Source organism: Anabrus simplex, chromosome 2, assembly GCF_040414725.1.
Source record: "Anabrus simplex isolate iqAnaSimp1 chromosome 2, ASM4041472v1, whole genome shotgun sequence".
NCBI lineage: Eukaryota > Metazoa > Arthropoda > Insecta > Orthoptera > Tettigoniidae > Anabrus > Anabrus simplex.
Window position 1 is genome coordinate 190,840,680 of NC_090266.1, and position 22,043 is coordinate 190,862,722.

Here is a 22,043-nt window from a genome sequence, read left to right on the forward strand (position 1 = left end):
CAAGAACACAGTCTTTAAATGAAATTAAGCTGGCACAGTTAATGCAAGAACACAGTCTTTAAATGAAATAAAGCTGACACAATTAATGCGAGAACACAGTTTTTAAACGAATTCAAAGCTGGCACCGTTTATGTGAGAACACAGTCTTTAAATGAATTCAAGCTGGCGAGAACACAGTCTTTAAACGAATTCAAAGCTGACACAATTAATGCAAGAACACAGTTTTTAAACGAATTCAAAGCTGGCACAGTTTATGTGAGAACACAGTCTTTAAATGAATTCAAGCTGGCGAGAACACAGTCTTTAAACGAATTCAAAGCTGACACAATTAATGCAAGAACACAGTTTTAAACGAATTCAAAGCTGGCACAGTTTATGTGAGAACACAGTCTTTAAATGAATTCAAGCTGGCGAGAACACAGTCTTTAAACGAATTCAAAGCTGACACAATTAATGCAAGAACACAGTCTTTAAACGAATTCAAAGCTGGCACAGTTTATGTGAGAACACAGTCTTTAAATGAATTCAAGCTGGCGAGAACACAGTCTTTAAACGAATTCAAAGCTGACACAATTAATGCAAGAACACAGTCTTTAAATGAAATAAAGCTGACACAATTAATGCAAGAACACAGTCTTTAAACGAATTCAAAGCTGGCACAGTTTATGTGAGAACACAGTCTTTAAATGAATTCAAGCTGGCGAGAACACAGTCTTTAAACGAATTCAAAGCTGACACAATTAATGCAAGAACACAGTTTTAAACGAATTCAAAGCTGGCACAGTTTATGTGAGAACACAGTCTTTAAATGAATTCAAGCTGGCGAGAACACAGTCTTTAAACGAATTCAAAGCTGACACAATTAATGCAAGAACACAGTCTTTAAATGAAATAAAGCTGACACAATTAATGCAAGAACACAGTCTTTAAACGAATTCAAATATACAGCCGGACCGAGAGACGAATTATGACGCGACGTGCTTACTTGCACACACTCGCTGACTCACGGCTTACTGCCGACTCACTCCACTCTCTGCCTTCAGCACACTGCCGTCGCATACCGTACACTCTCTCTGCTTTACTGCAGGCTCTCTGCTTACATTCTCTTTACCCCAGGCTGGCGACTCGCTTATATTTCGTTCATGCAGCAATGGAACACGAAGGAACCTTCTGCGTGACGTCGCTTGTCCTTGGCCGGTGTTCTGGAACGTCGCGAACTTGCTCGCAGTTCCCATTATGCCTGTGCGCTCGGCGCAAGTTTTAAATGCTTACGGCCGGGTGTTAGCGAGCTTCTCTTAATAAAAGAATGAAACGTGAATGCTCGTAGGGTGTTACCGTTTCATCTCCCCCCCCCCCTGCTCGGGAAAAAGAAAATTGCTGGGCGATTTTCTTTTCGCTCATCTCCTAGTAAAGTATTTCTTGAGATTGGCCGAGTTGAAGATTCCCTCAACGTCGCTATCTGCCCTTCCTACTTCGTAGGCACCTGCACTACTGAGCCTACGTTCCAAATTATTATTAACTTCTGCAAATTTTTGATCAACAGATTCTGTCAATTTTACAATGTTGGCATCATTAGCTTCCCTTAGTTGAGTGATACTACGATTAGTTGCTTCATTAGCCTCCCTAAGTTGACCTATACTAGCCTTAGTGGCTTCCAGGGTCGCGTTAGATTCTTTAAGTTGAGCTCCTAAAGTATTGTTAGATTCTGCAATCCTACGCCCGAGATTAGTGTTACTTTCCGTAATCCTGTCATTTAGACTGATTTTTAAAGCCTCAATGGCAGCTAGTATATTTTCCATATTAATGTCGTTATTTTCACAAAATGCAGAAAATACAATCATTCACCTCATACGTAAAATCACCATTATTGTCCAATGGTAAAGTTCAAAATTTCACCAACACAAAATATCAAACACTTGTGCATAAAATTAAATATCACCATTATTGTCCAATGGTAAAGTTCAAAATTTCACCAACACAAAATATCAAACACTTGTGCATAAAATTAAATGTCACCATTATTGTCCAATGGTAAAGTTCAAAATTTCACCAACACAAAATATCAAACACTTGTGCATAAAATTAAATATCACCATTATTGTCCAATGGTAAAGTTCAAAATTTCACCAACATAAATATCAAAATTTATATAAGCCTGTGCATGAATATTATGCCTGAAATGTTTTACATAGCAAGAGAAAGAGAAAAATAATCACTTGTGCCATAAACTTGATCAGAGTTCTGTGCCAAAAGTTTAAAATTTCGTCAAAGTCATTGAATTGAACTTCGTAAAATTTTAACATATTCACTGAACTGGAATTAACGTACGTACTATGCACTTTTATTTGAATTGGTAAGTTAAGATATCACTGATTTCAAAGTTAATTTTTATCACTTTACTCTCTTTAATCTGGCCCCAACGTCACGGGTGCCACTATTCACTACCTTCTCTCTGTAACAGGAACGCCCGTACTTCAGTATATCGGAGAGCATGAGGAACGACAAGGCGTGTACGGCCCATGCTAAGAGAGTAAGAGAGAAGGGTAGTGAAAGAAAAATTCATGATTAAGTGGATCCTTCAGTTTATTCAATAAATAGGCAAATAATTATGTCACCTTTTATAGCTGAATTGTAGATTTGTCCCTGAGGGCGTGAAGAGGACGTTGTCCCGCGGCGGCTGCGTCGTCTTGCGGTCGGCGTCGGCGTTGTCTTCCGTCGTTGGTGTTTGTATTAGTGTTGATGACTCGAACCAGAGGCAGGAACGGGGAAATGTGGAGCTTCCACATTTGACGTCATGGGGTACTGGTGTGACACTTCCCTATGGCGAAGCACGCCGAAATAGTTCCCACAGCAACAAGGATAAAGTTAGAGTCACAGTTCGTATTTGGAATAATACGCAAATGAAACAATGTAGGACCTTCCGAGGTGCGGTGATCAAGCACTTCATAAAGAAAATCGAGTACAGTCTCTGCACTGTACTCCACCAGCATAATACATTTGTTGAAATAAATGACAGTCCAAGTTCCAGTACGTCGTGATTTTCAGATTATCACTGGCACTTAAGATCATAATGCAACACAGTTCAACGGATAGACACAGTCTTTAAATGAAATTGAGGCTGGCTAGAAATACTACCGCTGCTTTCACACAGTCTTTGAACGAAATCAATGCTGGCACAGTTAATGCAAGAACACAGTCTTTAAATGAAATTAAGCTGGCACAGTTAATGCAAGAACACAGTCTTTAAATGAAATAAAGCTGACACAATTAATGCGAGAACACAGTTTTTAAACGAATTCAAAGCTGGCACCGTTTATGTGAGAACACAGTCTTTAAATGAATTCAAGCTGGCGAGAACACAGTCTTTAAACGAATTCAAAGCTGACACAATTAATGCAAGAACACAGTTTTTAAACGAATTCAAAGCTGGCACAGTTTATGTGAGAACACAGTCTTTAAATGAATTCAAGCTGGCGAGAACACAGTCTTTAAACGAATTCAAAGCTGACACAATTAATGCAAGAACACAGTTTTAAACGAATTCAAAGCTGGCACAGTTTATGTGAGAACACAGTCTTTAAATGAATTCAAGCTGGCGAGAACACAGTCTTTAAACGAATTCAAAGCTGACACAATTAATGCAAGAACACAGTCTTTAAACGAATTCAAAGCTGGCACAGTTTATGTGAGAACACAGTCTTTAAATGAATTCAAGCTGGCGAGAACACAGTCTTTAAACGAATTCAAAGCTGACACAATTAATGCAAGAACACAGTCTTTAAATGAAATAAAGCTGACACAATTAATGCAAGAACACAGTCTTTAAACGAATTCAAAGCTGGCACAGTTTATGTGAGAACACAGTCTTTAAATGAATTCAAGCTGGCGAGAACACAGTCTTTAAACGAATTCAAAGCTGACACAATTAATGCAAGAACACAGTTTTAAACGAATTCAAAGCTGGCACAGTTTATGTGAGAACACAGTCTTTAAATGAATTCAAGCTGGCGAGAACACAGTCTTTAAACGAATTCAAAGCTGACACAATTAATGCAAGAACACAGTCTTTAAATGAAATAAAGCTGACACAATTAATGCAAGAACACAGTCTTTAAACGAATTCAAATATACAGCCGGACCGAGAGACGAATTATGACGCGACGTGCTTACTTGCACACACTCGCTGACTCACGGCTTACTGCCGACTCACTCCACTCTCTGCCTTCAGCACACTGCCGTCGCATACCGTACACTCTCTCTGCTTTACTGCAGGCTCTCTGCTTACATTCTCTTTACCCCAGGCTGGCGACTCGCTTATATTTCGTTCATGCAGCAATGGAACACGAAGGAACCTTCTGCGTGACGTCGCTTGTCCTTGGCCGGTGTTCTGGAACGTCGCGAACTTGCTCGCAGTTCCCATTATGCCTGTGCGCTCGGCGCAAGTTTTAAATGCTTACGGCCGGGTGTTAGCGAGCTTCTCTTAATAAAAGAATGAAACGTGAATGCTCGTAGGGTGTTACCGTTTCAATATATCGTTTAAGAATCACTGAAGTGACTGGTAGTTTATAGGAATACCAGAGAAGTTTTCTTTTATTTTCTCTTACATTATTGATTATATGTCAAATCTGTAGAATATATGTGAAATAACTCTTCATTTAAAATAAATTGTGTTATGTACATAATTTCGCTTACTCTTCAAATGACGGAGAAAATTACTATTTTCTACGAACGTCATGTTCTGCAACCAGTGACGGATACCCTCGCAGGCGTACAGTTACCTGAGGGATCCATAAAAGGAGAAAATCATATTTATCTCGGCTTTAAAATTACCCCCACCTAATGTATCTGAACACCGATGTAATATGATATAGAACTTTTCCCTTTGGTGTCTGTCTGTCTGTCTGTCTGTCTGTCTGTCTGTCTGTCTGTCTGTCTGTCTGTCTGTCTGTCTGTCTGTCTGTCTGTCTGTCTGTCTCTCTGTTTATCCGTCGGTTTGTATATTCCTAAAAGTGAAAATCTTCAGGACTTATTTCAACCAAACTACGTATTTCGATTCTACTCACTCAGGATTGTGTTATCAGGTGCATATGATGTCATGGTAATCACATGGAGTTAGTATTTATAGGAAAATTATTCACAAATGTTTTCGTTAACATTAGGTATATCAAAAGACTGTACAGCACAGATACTAGGTCCAGATGACTTCACAAAAGCAACGGAAACAATTCAGACAAAAAGTTGGGGGAATATCAAGGAAAATCTTCTTACTAACGCTGAACAGATAGCACCCCAAATAAAAATTAAAAAGCATGCCTTGTGGTTTACCAGACTGTGATGCACACATTGAAACAAGAAAACATGCATGGAAAAATTGGCAATCAGAGAAAAGCAAAATTGGCAATCACAGAAAACAGAAGAAAGCAGACTAAATATTACTACAGTTAGGAAATTGGTAGATAAAAATATAAAAAGGGTTAAGCAGGCACATGAAAGAAAATACTCCTCCAAATTGATGAACAATTGACCAAGAACAACACGAGTAGCTTCTACAGAACTCTCAAGCGAAAGTTATCAAGATACAAAGCACCCACTCTCCAGTTTCGGGATGTAAACGGGGCTATTGCTCACAATACAGCAAATTGCAAGATAATACTAGCAGAATATTTGAGAAACTCTCGAGTTGTGAACCAATCCTCGAAATATTTTTATCAATCCCAAATAACTTTGAAAAGCCAGATTCATAACTAAGAAACAACAAAACATTTGGAGAAAACCAAATAGTGGCCGAATTGTGGAAAAAAGCTGACAAGAAGGCAATAACATCCCTTCAATGTGTTTTCGACAAAATCTGGAAAGAACAAGAAATACCCATAGAGTTGAAAACAGCTATCCTCCACCCTATTCATAAGAAAGGCTTGAAAACAGACCCAAACAATCATAGAGGAATATCATTGCTGTATGTAACATACACGATTCTTTCTAAAGTTCTTTTAAACAGGGCCACCACAACTTGGGGAATACCAAGGAGGTATTAGAAAGGGTAGGTCATGCTCTGAACAAATGCTAAACCTGTAAAATATTATGGTATACAAAAATGTAAGGACAAAGACGTACATATTCTTCTTCATCGATTTCAAAAAGGCATATTACTCGATTGATAGAGAATCCCTGTTATCAGTCCTGGAAGAGATTGGTTTCGTTAATAAAACAGCTGTTGTCATAAAAGCGACAATCACAAATACGTTTTCGGAAGTTAAATTCATGGGTGAACTATCAGATTTTTTCGAAATTAGAACGGGAGTACGACAGGGAGATGGGCTCTCACCGTTGTTGTTCAACTGTGCACTTGAGAAAGTTGTTAGAGAATGGAACAAAAATATGAAGAGTGGAATTAGACTTTGTTGCAAGAAGAAGAACCTTAAAATCAACTGTATCGTTTCTGCAGATGATCCGGCCTTGTTTGCTGAAACAATGAAGAAGCAAGGGAGCAAACCATTTAACTAGAGGAACAAGCAGCTAAAACTGGTCTTCACATCACCTTCGAAGAAACCAATATCATGACACTCAACAAACACCCGCATAAATACCTCAAAGTCCAAGAACAATCAAATATCTCGGAGAATGGATTAGCTGGAATGCTGTGGAATGCAAAGCATTGGAATCCAGGAAAGAAAAGCTTGAACCGGCCTTCCAACTAACAAAAGGTGCACACAACAATAAATACTTTTCATGGTGTTCCAAAATTAAATATTATAAAACAGTGATTAAATCAGAAACACCATAAGCAGCAGAACACTAAATATGTATTTCAAAGGTCAGATGGAGAAACTCGAGCTAAAAGAGATGAGAATTTTAAGAAAGATCATAGGACCAAAATTTCAGGACAATAAGATAACATACTTCATGAATGGAACGCTCTACAAGAAACATGAAAAACTTTCAGATACTATGCGAAAAAGAAGGATAAATTTTTACAGTAATCTTCAGAGAATGAACTCTAATAGATTAATCAAACAAGTCTTGGACTTCTCCCGTAACTTCAAAATAACCCAACTGGTTTAAAGAAGCTGAAAAAGGACCTAGTAGAATTAAAAATTACAGAAAATTCACTATTCAATCGAACAGCTAAAGTAATAGCTAAAGACGAAAATATACGGTTCCACGACAAATCTGCACCTATTATCTCGGAAGACGAGAGGAAACGGAGATAGGAAAGAATGAAGAAATACTGGGCAACACACAAAAAAGTGATTGAATCAACGTACCTCAAGGAGGGTGAAACGAAAGAGGAAGAATAAGAATAAGAAGAAGAAGAAGAAAATACTGTATACAACAAACGTTTAAGAATATGTTATTTCCGTTCCTTTATGCTACGACGGATAATAACGCAAATGATTACGAAAAATTGGATTTTTAGTCGTGGGACATGTTGTGCATGTCACTTCAAGGTGGGTAACGGGAAAAACTAAAGAGCCATTTTACCCTTTTCGATAGAACGGGTATTACGGGAGGTATCATCAACGTCACAGTGCCACGCCAGTGGTCGGAGATACAATATGCCACCCGAGAAATATGCAGAATTTCGCACAACTTCGGACCAGGAAGTGTACCGTACAATATATTCGGTCATCGCCATCGTACTCTCTCGGCTTTGTTCAACTTCATCATATAAGTTACTGCAACAAGTTTTCGTTCGAAAATATCATTTTAACACGTCGCATTAAACGTGTTAATAGAGCCGTGTTATTTCGCATATATTTCTGAAAGCAATGTGTAATCCACTGCAAATTTCCGTGCGAAGAATGGGTACAAATGCTAGTCATTTATTATATTTTACACTCAAAATTTAGTGATGGTATAAGAAGACTATTTGAATGATGTTTGAATTGTGAGGAATTTCCTCAAGAATGGTCAACAAGGTTCTTTAAGGTCATACATTCATGTATGTACGGTGTGTGCTCAGCCCGGAGGCTGGTTTGGACCTCAACAGCTCAGCCAAGAAAAGTTTAATGCAAAAATTATCGAGGGTTAAGATCACGATACGTTCTTAGTCGACTGGACGGCTAAGTAAATTAATATTTTGAGAATTTTGAGAATTAGTACAAGGCGGTATAAGCCTGACTCGTTGGATGAATGGTCAGCGTTGAGATTTTCAGAGGGCCCTGAGTTCGATTCCCGGTCGGGGCGAGGATTTTCATCTCGTGTGATTAATTCTTCTTGCTCGGGGACTGGGTGTTTTTGTTTTCCCGAACAGTCTCCTCTTCATATTTAGACAACACCATACACTACCAACCACCACATAAGTACGCAATAGTGATTACATCCCTCCAAGTAGGGTTCAGGTCAGGATGGGCATCTGACCGTGAAACAGGGCGAAATATACATATGCGACGCAGTTCGCACCCTTGACACCACAGGTGTGGGAAAAGCGGTAGAAAAAGAAGAAGGAAGAAGAAGAAGGGACTATGAAATGTTGGCCGATCAACTATTGATCATATTTTGCTTCAAATAACTTATTGAGAAAGGGACAGCCACTCAACCTCAACACTCCTTTAGCATTTTGTAAAGTATTAGGATACAACTCCGCTTTCAAAATTGTGGGAGGGGCTAGAACAATGTAGCACCAATGTTGCGATTTTAAGTGAAATTTAAATGGTTTATAGAAACCAATGACAAAATTTGGAACATTCCATCAAAAAGCCTTAGAGCAAGTGAGCGTTGCAAGATATAGCCCAGATCTTTAAAATATTTGTCAAAGAACACTTCAGAAATGGAACGTTAAATATTTACATCTGAAAATAGAGATTAATAATTCCTTAACATAATATCGTCTCCTCTCATTAGCAAATGAATTAATTATCATAAAATTATCGAAGAATTAAAAATATATAACCAGAAAATGAACAAGTAAATACGAAACAGAGGAACTCAATCCAGAAATAACTGTCGTGTAAAGAGAGCCGGCTAAATATTTGAATTTGGAAGATGAAATGGGTCAACCTCTGTGGTGTACTGGTTAGCGTGATTAGCTGCCACCCCGATGTCCCGGGTTCGATTCCCGGCTGTGCCAAGAAATTTGAAAAGTTGTACGAGGGCTGAAGCTGGGTCCATTCAGCCTCGGGAGGGCAACTGAGTATAGAGGGATTCGATTCACTCCTCTGCCATCCTCGAAGTGGTTTTCCGCGGTTTTCCACTTCTGTTCAAGGCAAATACCACGATGGTACTTAACTTAAAACCACGGCCACTTCCTTCCAATTTTACCGTCTCCCACACAAGGCCCCTGTTCAGCATAGCAGGTGAGGTCGCCTGGGCGAGGTACTGGCACTCCTTTCCAGCGCCGATTTCATTCAAGTACGGAAATAGTTGAGAAAATATTCACTTAAAGGAAATTGGAAACTAGAGTAAACTATACAGGGGTTAACATTTAATCAATTGAAAGACCCAATGTCTTATGCTCCAGGATACTGGCCTTGAGGCGGTAGAGGTGGGATATCTAGCTGATTGCGAGGGAAAAACCAACCTTAGTGGGTAAAAAGATTAAGAAAGAAGGAAAGAAAGAAATTGAAATGGAATGTACTGAATGTCGTGGCAAATTTTAATACTTACACGTTGCAATCGATGAGAGAAATTGAAAAATGACATCTAGTGGAAGTTCAAATTCTGCCGTTATTAGGGATAGAGAAATATTGAGAAAAGTCCGATAACCGCCATTCAGTAGTACGTGTCCAACCTTTGTACTGTTTCTCTACGGGATCGGGCATGGAGTAGCGAGATTTTAAAACCAGATGCCCTTCCTGTCGTCAACCTCATCAGAGGAGTAAATGTGATGACATGAATGACGTGAAATATAATAGCAAGAAGTGTGCCATGTCGCTATCCCTGCGTACTATTTACGAATATGAAAACATAATGCCGATATCTTTAATGGTTTAGAAGTTATTTCTGTGTAACATAGTAGGTGAATAACCCTGTATATCGAACGATGACATTAATGAAAGCCAAACTAGAATACGGCTCGCCTGTAATTCGCCCAGTCACTTGAAGCTGGACTAACCGCTACGTCAGAGTTGCTTATTAGATAGGAGGAACGTAAGCTCAACTACAGACACACCTGTGAATCCCGCAGTAAGTAATTATGACCCCACTCAACCAGTCTCAAATTCGTTGAACGTGCCACACAACACTGAAAGTAAACAAGCCTCTTAGGCTGACATACGCAATGAGGAATACTCTGTACTGAAGTCATTACTTTTGAGGCTAAGATTGTGGCGCCTCCATTGTTCTTTGTGAAAAATGATTTTCTACCGCGTATGTTAGAAGGCGATCGAAATTCTCCGGAAAACTAGGTCTTCAGACTCCGAGTGAGAATGACAGATGGAGCTGAGGAAATAGAATCTACTTGCATGAGTGAGCATCTTCGGAAATGAAATCTCCATGTCTGAGTCGGCAATGCACTTCGGGATTTTGTAGTTTCCGGAAGCTGTGGTCTAAAGTTAAATGGGACTATTCCAGCAATTACGAAGCCCAAAATTATACAGGTCAAATGTATAAGAAAAATGCAAGTGGATTCCTCCGTGTGTAATATCACGTATTTAAACATTGAGACAAAGTCGCAGTTATTGAGAACAGCTGGTCAGTCCTATCACTTACGAGGCACGTCGAGAGGCAATGTAAAATAAAATAATCTGGGTGATTCCGAGGGCATTTCAGGTACTTGAAATTGATTATAAATTATTCCGAAAGTGGAAACATGATGACCTGAACTTTTGGAATGTTCCCAGTATAAAAGAAGATCCCAACGATTTCAGAAGATAATTGTTCAGAGACTTCAATATTGCATCACATCTCGCAATGGTTGGCGTCCCTATAAAACTAGATGGTGGGGGAGAATCCACGTCATGTTCTTCGAGAGATTGGACAAGCCTCCACGTCGTATTTCGAGAGCGGCACACGTGCCGAGGCAAAGTCCAGTTCATTGGTGAAGATTCCAACTTTCATTTCCATAATCAATTCGATCTTAGATTATTTCACGAGGAGATAAGTGATAGACATGTGAAATTTAAGTTTCGGTGTGTTGGGATCCATAATACGCTAACTGTAGGACACGAACCCGTGTATGTTATTAGCAATTAATTGGATTCCACAATTCAGCTTCGTATTTTCCACGAATAACGTTTTTAGCAAGGATGGAGGAAGACCTGCTGTAATATGTATTGAAATGAAATTTTAAATGTGAAGATAACGTAACACCTCGTCGATGCCTGGACAAAACCTCCTATGTGAAATTTTTAGCTTAGAACATTGGCCGGAAAGGTTCTGTCATCTAAGGTGCACTATTGTGTGAATGTTGTCAAGGCATTCTCGCTCTTCATAATGTATGTGCTGAGGGTCAGTATATCTCCAAAATATTATCACATAGTGTGACCGTTCATCACCATGCCATGGGCATGTTAGGAGGTTTAGTCAATTATATATGCCGTTTTCCGCAACATTCTGTGACATATAATGTAGTGATTAGCAGTCTACATGCCGAACCGGGGTGTGATTTGCGATATCCCAGCCCGAAGGGAGCAGTTTTCTGCGCTGGAACCGGAAAAGGATAGCGCAGTACTGCTGAACCTTGAAATCGCGCTCTCTTTTCGAGTGAGCGAAAAGGAGAGATAACGCTACGCGTGGAAATGCAGGTTGTCGGAGAGTGGGCTGATTTAAGGTGTGTTAACTCCTGAGAAATAAATGTCCTTTACTAATTCAACACCGCATTCATTGGTGCCACTTCACTGTAATTTACTAAACAGAGGAAGAAGAAGAATACCTTCATCTAAGATAATTTTTGGAAATTTATGAGTCAGGTCTCATTCGAACCGATGTATTTAATGCTAATTGTTGATGCATATAAATGCAATATTTGAATAGTAGATCGGTAATGACGCCTGTCATACAGTAGTACGCAGATTAAAGATGACTGCTGAAATCTGACAACGTGTGGAAAAAGGTGGAAGGTCATGCATGATGAACCATGACGTGTGAATTTCTAAAAGGACGCTTTTGAGATTGTGAATGACCCACTGATCGCTTTGGTTTTATATGTGATCAGTAGAAAGTAGGGGTTGCGAACTATAATTTGATTGTTTTCACGTCGCTGAAAGATTCCGATTACCGGACCTTCATTTTGAGCAGGAGCGTGATTTACCTCCCCCCCCTGACCATTTTGTCCGGATGCTGTAAGTAGAACCGGGTCCGAGATACAGTATCACATTGACATTTGTGTAGCCGCAGAACTCACACGTTAGGAGTGAACTTGGATATCAGTGTATGAAGCGTTGTGTCAAGGAAGGAAAACACATCAGTGCGATGTAAAATATCACGAAATAAGCCGTGTGGTACAAGATAATGTACAGTATTGATGAATAGAAGTCTTATCTCAACTTTTTATATTTTAAATATTAACGACAGTCAGTTGCAGATCATGCAATCATCAGTGAAAGGGCAAACGCGTCAGGTTGTTTAGAGGCAGTGAGACAGCTAATTACGTTCAGTAATTAATAGTGACCGATCTATAGCATTTTAAGAGTGAGTGACTTCTGGAGGTTCTCATCCAGCAATTCCATCTATGCATCTGATTGTGAAACCGAATTATGTAACAGTTGCCCTAAATTACCCAGGATGGGTACAATAGGAGGTTTTGTCCCTGCAACGACGATCTGCTCTTCTTAGTCAAAGGAGTGCTGAAAATTTCTTTAGATTGGGCTTGACAAGGAAACGTTCGCTACCTGCTAAAATGTTGGGCTACCTTACCGGGAGTTCTTTTGTTTTCATGCTGTACCATACGGTCAGTAGAAACGGGATTGCGTGTGATACAGATAATTTCCTCCAGACAGGGGATGGAACAGAAGGCGTTTCAATACAGTGTACATTGCGTGTAAAATTTATGATTGTGTTTGTTTCCTGCGTGTTAAAAATAAAAGTATTAATATGATCAGTGCCATAATGATGAATACGTGCTCTAGCATGGCTAAATAAGCCTGAGGCAGTCGTCGGAATGGAGTATGATGTGAATATGCTGCATTAAAAGTTCGTATATAATTAAAATCATGTACGTTTAAAAGTGTATAAACTGCTACATTAACGTCCGGAATTTTAATATACGTTTTATGGTTATAGTAACGCCACATTTCTTCTTCTTCCTCATCTGTTTACCCTCCGGAGTCGGTTTTTCCCTCGGAATCAGCGAGGGATCCCACCTCTACCACCTCTGGAGCTTCAGACTCTAGGTCGGGGATACAACTGGGGAGGATGACCAGTACCTACCCCAGGCGGCCTCACCTGCTATGCTGAGCAGGGGTCTTATGGGGGGGATGGGAAGTTTGGAAGTGATAGACAAGGAAGAGAGAGGGATGCGGCCGTGGCGTTAAGTTAGGTACCACCCCGGCATTTGCCTGAAGGATAAGTGGGAAACAACGCAAAACCACTTCCAGGATGGCTGAGGTGGGAATCGAACCCAACTTTGCTCCCGCGGATGAGTGGACCCCGTTCCAGCCCTCGTACCACTTTTCAAATTTCGTGGCAGAGCCGGGCATCGAACCCTGGACTCCGGGGGAGGCAGCTAATCACACTGACCACTACACCACAGAGGCGGTCTCAGAAAAGTCAAGTTTACGTAAAGGACGCCTAGAAGTGTACGAAATGAAAATTTTAAAACAGGCATGGCTCTATAAGGTTTTGAAACCTCATTTTTCCCTGCAGCTTGTCCATGCACAACTAACATGCTTAATTCCGTGCAGCCACTTCCTGCGGGAACGTCTCGCTCTTACAACTCTCTATTCACGAGAGCGAAAGTACTCGCTTCGTAATGTTACTGATGTCTTACAGCCCTATGGTCCACTTTTATGACTTTATTGAAAAAGATTGTGTACACACAACATTTGGTATGGTAAAAAAATAATTGAATCACCTTAAACATCAAAATGCACACTGACTTTTATGCACCGACTATCTAACTACTGCTGTGTAAAATTTCCCCTACATCAGACAAAAAGTGCATGATAAGGAATTAATTTTCTAAAAGAAATCACGATTTTGCTAAGCCACAAAATGCAAAATGAAAATCTATGCAACTTCACTCACTTCAGAACTGTCCTGCACAATCAGTATGCCCTTCATACTTCTTTCTTCTTTCCTCCACTGATATTTTCATCACCTTATTCTTTTTCCTTAGCTCTTTGCTTTCACTTGAGCTCCTTTTTCTGCTTTGATGTACGCGCCTTTGGTTTCTCTGGTAACTGATGTCCACAGCATAACTTGGTACTGGCTTCCCTCTGATGGACTGAAGGACTTCAAGTGTTCTAACTCACCGCATATTGAACTCACTTACAGCACTCAAAATACCAAGCTGAAGTTTATTCCTAGTAAAAAATACTTCTTTTGAACATTCATTCCATTTCCTGAAATGATCCGAAAACTGTAACGCAGTAACGGTAGTCATTACATGGCGTAAGCTATCACATCTGCTGTACAGCATTCGCGTGCCATAGATTATAACATAGTGTGAGAAACGTATTTATGCCAATTTCGATGTCATGAGACTATACACAGTGGCGGTGAATTGACATATCTGTAATTGGTCCTAACCTATCACGTCTTATATGATACCATGACCATCCTTTTCTGTCAATTCCAAAGAACACTGTGAGGCTCTCATTTGGATTTTTACCGAGCTCGATAGCTGCAGTCGCTTAAGTGCGGCCAGTATCCAGTAATCGGGAAATAGTGGGTCCGAATCCTACTGTCGGCAGCCCTGAAGATGGTTTTCCGTGCTTTCCCTTTTTCACACCAGGCTGGACCTTAATTAAGGCCACGGACGCTTCCTTCCCACTTCTAGCCCCTTCCTATCCCATCGTCGCTATGTGTGTTGGTGCGACGTAAAGCAACTTGCATTTGGATTTTTTGTCTTCCCTTTTGTGCACCTTTGTGTAAGTGCATCTGATGCAAGTCTCTGATATAGTGGCATTATTTCTAAGACTACATCATACAGAATACCACATCTGCTACTCAATTATTAGATTACATTTGAAATCCAAATGAGAGAGACGTAAGAAAGGACTGATTTGTTAGAAGCAACTGGAAGGGCGTATCCAGTAGAACATGGGACATTTAAATGCTAGCGCAGCGCCATTTAAAGGAGGCGCTGTAGGCTTTTAAAATGGCGGCAAATAGAAGATAAAAACATTTTTTCGAAAGAACACACATCAGGGTAATTTTAGAGTTATAAACCCAATTTTGATACTTTCCTCGAAATTCATGAAATTTCACTCTATAGGAAATAACGCTGGATGATGGTTAGACAGAGGTGTCTTCAGAAATCATTTGTGAAACACCACACACTGGCCTTTGGTCCAAGGGCTCCCGGGTTCGTTTCCTGGCCTAGCATGAGGGCGGGATGCTGTGTCGTCTTCAGTATTAGAAGTCATGTTTGATAGGGTACAATCCTTAGAGATGCCAAGGTCTCTTATAGGGCGTCAGCCAGCAAGACCTACCCAAAGCCTCTGCGGATGCTGTACGCCATTAATTAGTTCAAATGTAAAATGCAAATTTGTTTTTTGTTTATTTTAATTCTATCTCTCCTCATGCATGGTTACCCTCTTTTTCAGACTTTGTAAAGGTATCGGTATTAGAATAATTATAAAAATCGCTTTTAAATTTCACGGTTCATCTTTAATGCTCTTATCATAGGCCCTATGTTTAATAACCTCAAGATTCATCCAAATAGCAACTTTCGTTTTGGTATTTTCTATGATTTGTTTTAGTTTGTGCTTGCAGTAAATTTTTATATCGTCGCTACCGGGACAAAACCTCGTATGTGAAATATTTCAGGTTAGATCATTGGCCGGTAAGGTTCTGTCATGTAAGGTGCAATATTGTGTGAATTTTGGCAACGCATTCTCGCTCTTCATAATGTATGTGCCGCGCGTCAGTATATCTCCAAATATATTATCACATAGGAGGTTTTGTCCCGGTAACGACGATATGTATTTATAAATCACAAGTTCATTATTTTTTATAAAGCGTCTTGTAGAGGATACAAATAAAATATTACTAAAAGGCCTTTAAAAGTACGATGAATAAACGGATGGATGGACGGACGGACTTGTTTTGCCATCGAATGCCAGTACTTATCTAAAAGTTGTTATCTACCCTTACGCTTGTGCTAACACAGCGTGTGGAATAACCATGCTACAGTGGTCTTTAAGTTGACTGTTTTATGGGTTAATGGGGATATAATGTAACTCCGTTAACGTCGTGTTGTATACTCTGAGGCTTTAGCTGAATTTATACGAGCAATTCTAAAGGAAAATATATAGTAAGTTATGATTTGTTTCTTCTCACATTTTGAGATGTGTGGTTCATAGCTCCATGTGCATGAACTTCACATAAGGACATGCACAACTGTGGGGTCTGTTGCGTTTGACTACTTTATTATTTCTTACAAGGAAACATTGTTGACCCTATGGTGCCACCTGACTCAAAAGGAATGTAAAGCAGCCAAATGCCAGTAATCACTTAGCTAGAACTCAAAAGCTACAGGGACTATATACACGATAACTGCTCGCACAGTATGGCCCCCTATACTTTTCCTGACAATCAAGTCTTTATTTCTTTCTTAATCCGATTGCCCTCCAGGGTTGGTTTTTGCCTCGGACTCAGCGAGGATTCCCCCCTCTACGGCCTCAAAGGCAGTGCCCTGGAGTGTGAGATTTTAGGTCAGGGGATACAACTAGGAAGGAGGACCACTACCTCGCCCAGGTGTCTTCACCTACTATGCTGAAGAGAGGCCTTGTTGTGGGATGGGAAGATCGGAAGGGATAGACAAGGAAGCGGCCGTGGACTTAAGTTAGGAATCATAAAGGCATAGACTATGCTTGGAGGAGAATTTGGAATCCATGGAAAACAATTTCGAAGATGGCTGAGGAGGGAGTCGAAACCCCCTCTACTCAGTTGACCTCCCGAGGCTGAGTAGACGCCATTCCAGACCTCGCACCTCTTTCCAAATTTCGTGGCAAAGGCGGGAATCGAACCCGGGCCTCTGGGAGTGGCAGCTAATCGCACAAACCACTACACCACATAGGCGGACGATAATCAATTACTTCATTTATGTTGATGTTATATATGTGTATTGTAGACTTGTTCACCAAACACTTGTTTTAATACACGATTTCATTGAGGGCTTGATTTAATACACAATTACGAGTTGGAAAAAAAAATTAAATGGCGTATGGCTTTTAGTGCCGGGAGTGTCCGAGGACAAGTTCGGCTCGCCAGATGCAGGTCTTTCGATTTGATGCCTGTAGGCGACCTGCGCGTCATGAACAGGATGAAATGATGATGAAGACGACACATACACCCAGCCCCCGTGCCAGCGAAATTAACAAATTAAGATTAAAATTTCCGACCCTGCCGGGAATCGAACCCGGGACCCCTGTGGTCAAATGCCAGCACGCTAACAATTTAGCCATGGAGCCGGACATTACGGAATTGAAGCTTTTCAGTGGAACAGATGTGCTCTGTAGGGCACTTCACCTGAATAGGTAAAGGTATTCTAGAAACGGTATTATCTCCTTAAAGTAGTATGGTACTTTGGCGTTAACAGCTATGAATTTGGTGTCGACCAATTGAGGTTTAGAAATAATGCTAGTTTTGGCCATTCCGTTTTATTTCACTAACAAATACCTCCGTTTCACATCAGATTTGACCGGGTGAGTTGGCCGTGAGATTAGGAGCGCGCAGCTGTTAGGTTGCATCCGGGAGATAGTGGGTTCGAACCCCACTGTCAGCATCCCTCAAGATGGTTTTCCGTAGTTTCCCATTTTTACACCAGGCTACCCTGGTCTTTAAGTTGACTGTTGATTGGTTCCTTAACTGAGGCCCCACCCGCTTCCTTACCACTTCCAGGCTCTTCCTATCCCATCGTCGCCATCTGTCGGTGCGACGTAAAGCAGATAATGATTTTTTAAATCACCCAACCTGAAAATGAGAGCAGGTTCAAATAAGACAATGAAAGAATCAAATGAAATAAAAGTGAAGAATATTCAGAGGTGTGATTTTCTTGTTGAAGTTACTTAAGGTATTTCAAAACCATAATACTGTTGAAACTGAATTAAAATTCATTAACTCAATAACTCAATTTTAAAGTCCGACTCATTGGCAGAGTGGTCAGTGTTGAGATCTTCGGTCCAGAATGTCCGGGTTCGATTCCCAGCCGGGTCGGGGATTTTAATCGCCTTTGATTAATTCTTCTGGCCCGGGGACTGGGTGTTCGTCTCAACCATTTCCTCCTCATATTCAGACAACACACAACACTACCAACCACCACAGAAATACGCAATAGTGATTACATCCCTACATATAGTGCTGGCGTCAGGAACGGCATCCGGTCATAAAACAAGACCATGTCCAGATGTGCGACACAGTTCGCACCCGCGATCCCACAGGTGTGAGAAAAGCGGTAGGAAAATAAGAGTAACTCAATTTTAAAAGTTAACATGGCACTAACATTTTTTTAAATATGCTGCTTTACTGATCTCGAATGATCACATTAATTTCACTTGCGGCTGTTGACAGCAATCAATAATTAAATTCCCAGAAAATATATCATGTACGCTTACAATGCATTCTCTCTTGATATCCCCACTACCCGCGCAATACCGCGCATCCGACAATGCTCATCCTATCCATTATTTTCCTTAACACCGGTCACGACTCCCAGACACATATGGATATGCAGTCCATCAGAAATATTTTAGCTGCGTTCACTTTCCAATGTTTGTGTGCAAAGGAAACTGAACCTTACCGTACCGCATTGTAGGTATGTATGTTTGCATGACTTATTTACGTACTCTTACAGTATAATGTATTTAAGGTTTATAATCCTTTACACTTTGGCACAGGAAAATGAACACGACGAAAATTGTTCTAATGGACTGCATATCAATATGTAATTGATGGGCGTGACCAGTCTTAAGGGAAATGATGGATGGAAAGAGTATTGTCAAACATGTGGTATTGCTCGCGCAGCGGCGATACGTTATAAAATAGAATTCTGACCCAGGAAAACTGTTAGTTATAAAAAAAATTACTCTAGACAACAATTAAAAAAACTGTACACTAAGTGAACATTTATTTAATAATAACAAGAGTGTTATTTGCTTTACGTCACACTAACTATTCTTTTACGGTTTTCGGAGATACCGAGGTGTCGGAATTTAGTCCCGCAGGAGTTCTTTCATGTGCCAGTAAATCTAAAGACACGAGGATGACGTATTTGAGCATCTTCAAATGCCACCGTACTGAGCAAGGATAGAACCTGCCAAATTGGTGTAAGAAGGCCAGCCCCTCAACCGTCTGAGCCAATCAGCCCGGCGAAAATGTATTTAACTGCCAGCCATGCATACTTTCAGCATCAGCATTCACAGTGCGTCCTTAAAGCTACAAAAATATTGATAAAATATAGAAGTAACATTCCAGAGTACTACACACTTCAACGAACCTTACTGTAACTTACTGTATGAGTGTATGTGTGCATGCCAAACTTACCTACTCCTTGAGTATGCTCTATTTAAGTTTAATTTTTCTTTACACACGCGCATAGGAAAATTAACTGAACGAACATTTTTCTGATGGACTGTATATCAATATGCGGCTGGGAGGTGTGACCGGTCTTAAGGACAATAATGGACAGGAAGTGCATTGTCACATTCACGGTCTTGGCACTGCCGCGACGATTTGGGGAGATTCGTAAACTTTATTTACACCCTCGTTAATGTGATTAGCCCAATGAATATCTTCCCTCATATGTACTCCTAGGTAATTACAGCAACCCCCGCGAAGTACCTTCACCCCATCAACACAATAATTAATATTTAGAAGCCTTTCCTCTTCAGATCAAAAATTAGATGTTTGGCTTTTCAAGCGTTTGCTCTATTAACCAGCGTTTCGTCTTAGGTCTGAACTCTTGGTGAAACCTTTTATCTGCTGTCCATCTCACAACATTGTCGGGGTCATTTAGCAGTCGCTCAAAATCCAGTGACTTATTCAGTACTCTGAACAGTACAATACCATCTGCATAAAGCCTTATCTGTGATTCCACTTCAATATCCGTATCATGTATATACTGTAACGTGTTGGCGGGGTAGGTAAATACAGTAAGTACAGAGACTGGTTGCACTTAACTTCTAAGATTTATTAACTAATTACCTATTATACAATTTAGCAGACAAAGGCATATCGATATCACAATTTATACTCATAGTATAGGACACACGTTTACACAGTTGGCTCTGTTCATTCACTCTAATGCGCTCACTCTTCGATCACTAGCCTCACAATCTCACATAGTTTCTTCTTTGCCACTGTCACAGTCTACAGTTCACAGCCTGCGCTCGTATATCTCACAGTCCATGATGATATTCGCTGTCCACTTACTCCGGCAGAACTCCGTTCAGAGCCCCATGCCGATATCCAGTGTTCTCTTCCTCCCCGCTATAGCACACGAGTCCCGCACATGGCGACGGGCATACAGAACGAGTTCTCACTTCTACAGGCGGACACTCCAACAGAATAGTACACACAGCTCAGGCTATAACTCGGCTAGAACTATTAATAATAATGTTATTTGCTTTACGTCCCACTAACTATTTTTTAAGGTCTTCGGAGACGCCGGGGTGCCGGAATTTAGTCCCGCAGGAGTTCTTTTACGTGCCAGTAAATCTACCGACACGGGACTGTCGTATTTGAGCACCTTCAAATACCACCGGACTGAGCCAGGATCGAACCTGCCAAGTTGGGGTTAGAAGGCCAGCGCCTTAACCGTCTGAGCCACTCAGCCCGGCGCTAGAACTATTAACTCACAACACTAACTGAATTCTCAACTCACTGCTAGCAACTGAACCCGTGACTCTAGCACTGGCTGAGGTAAAACCGACCCCACCTACCAGGTCGCACCTGACTTACATACACCTGGATGGCAATTTGAGGTACATCGTGCACTGGATGACCGTAGGAAACTCTAGTTATGGAAGTCTCTCGGTCCGAGTGTCTCATCGTTTCTGCAACCCTCGAGGCCTCCAGTGACGACAGTAATTTCAGCAGGATCTGACCAATGGGTGTCGGCTATCTCCCATCAAGTTGGCTGTGCAGCGAGTAACTCCAGCGCTATGACGTCACACGAGGCTGGGTCATAATGGCACGGTCTTCCTTCAGTCTTGTTCCACAAAACAGTCAACATAGGTACCACAATACATACGAAAGGATAAATGTCCTATAATACTTCGTTGCGGTACCCTCTCTTAATAATTACAGAATCAGATAATGCTTCATCTACTCTAATTCTCCTAGTTTTATTTTAATGAAATTCAGCTACCCATTCATCAATCATTTGTCTAGCCCGGTAGCCTCGTTTTAATCAACAGTCTCTCATGACCTCCGTTACCCCTCCAGAATTTAAATTATCAGCTATAACGCAGTGGAATGCTACAATTCGAGCCTCACTAACATTCCCTATACCCGAATATCTTCTATCAAACCTGTTTGTAATTTCTAAAAATGCGTCTAATATAATCAGAAAGAATGCTTTCCCAGTGCATACAAGCAACACATGTCAAGCTGACTGGCCTGAAATTATCCGCTTTCTGTGAATCACGCTTTTCCTTGTATATAGGGACTACTGTATCTGCTCTCCATTCATCTGGCATAGGCCTATCTCCTTCATGTAAACAGGAATCAGATAAGTATTTCAGATGCGGCGCTTTACCGCAAACCAATGCCCTTAGTATATCCCACGCAATATTATCAATCCCAGCTGCTTTCCAAATTTCTAATATTGTATCTTTTTGTAAATGTCTTTAGTCTCATACGTAAATTTCAGTACTTCACCAGTATTAGTCCACTCCTCCACCTGGACATTATCCTTATATCCAACTATCTTTACATACTGGTGACTGAATAATTCTGCATTATATAAGTCCTCGTTTTAGAACCGGATGCCCTTTCAG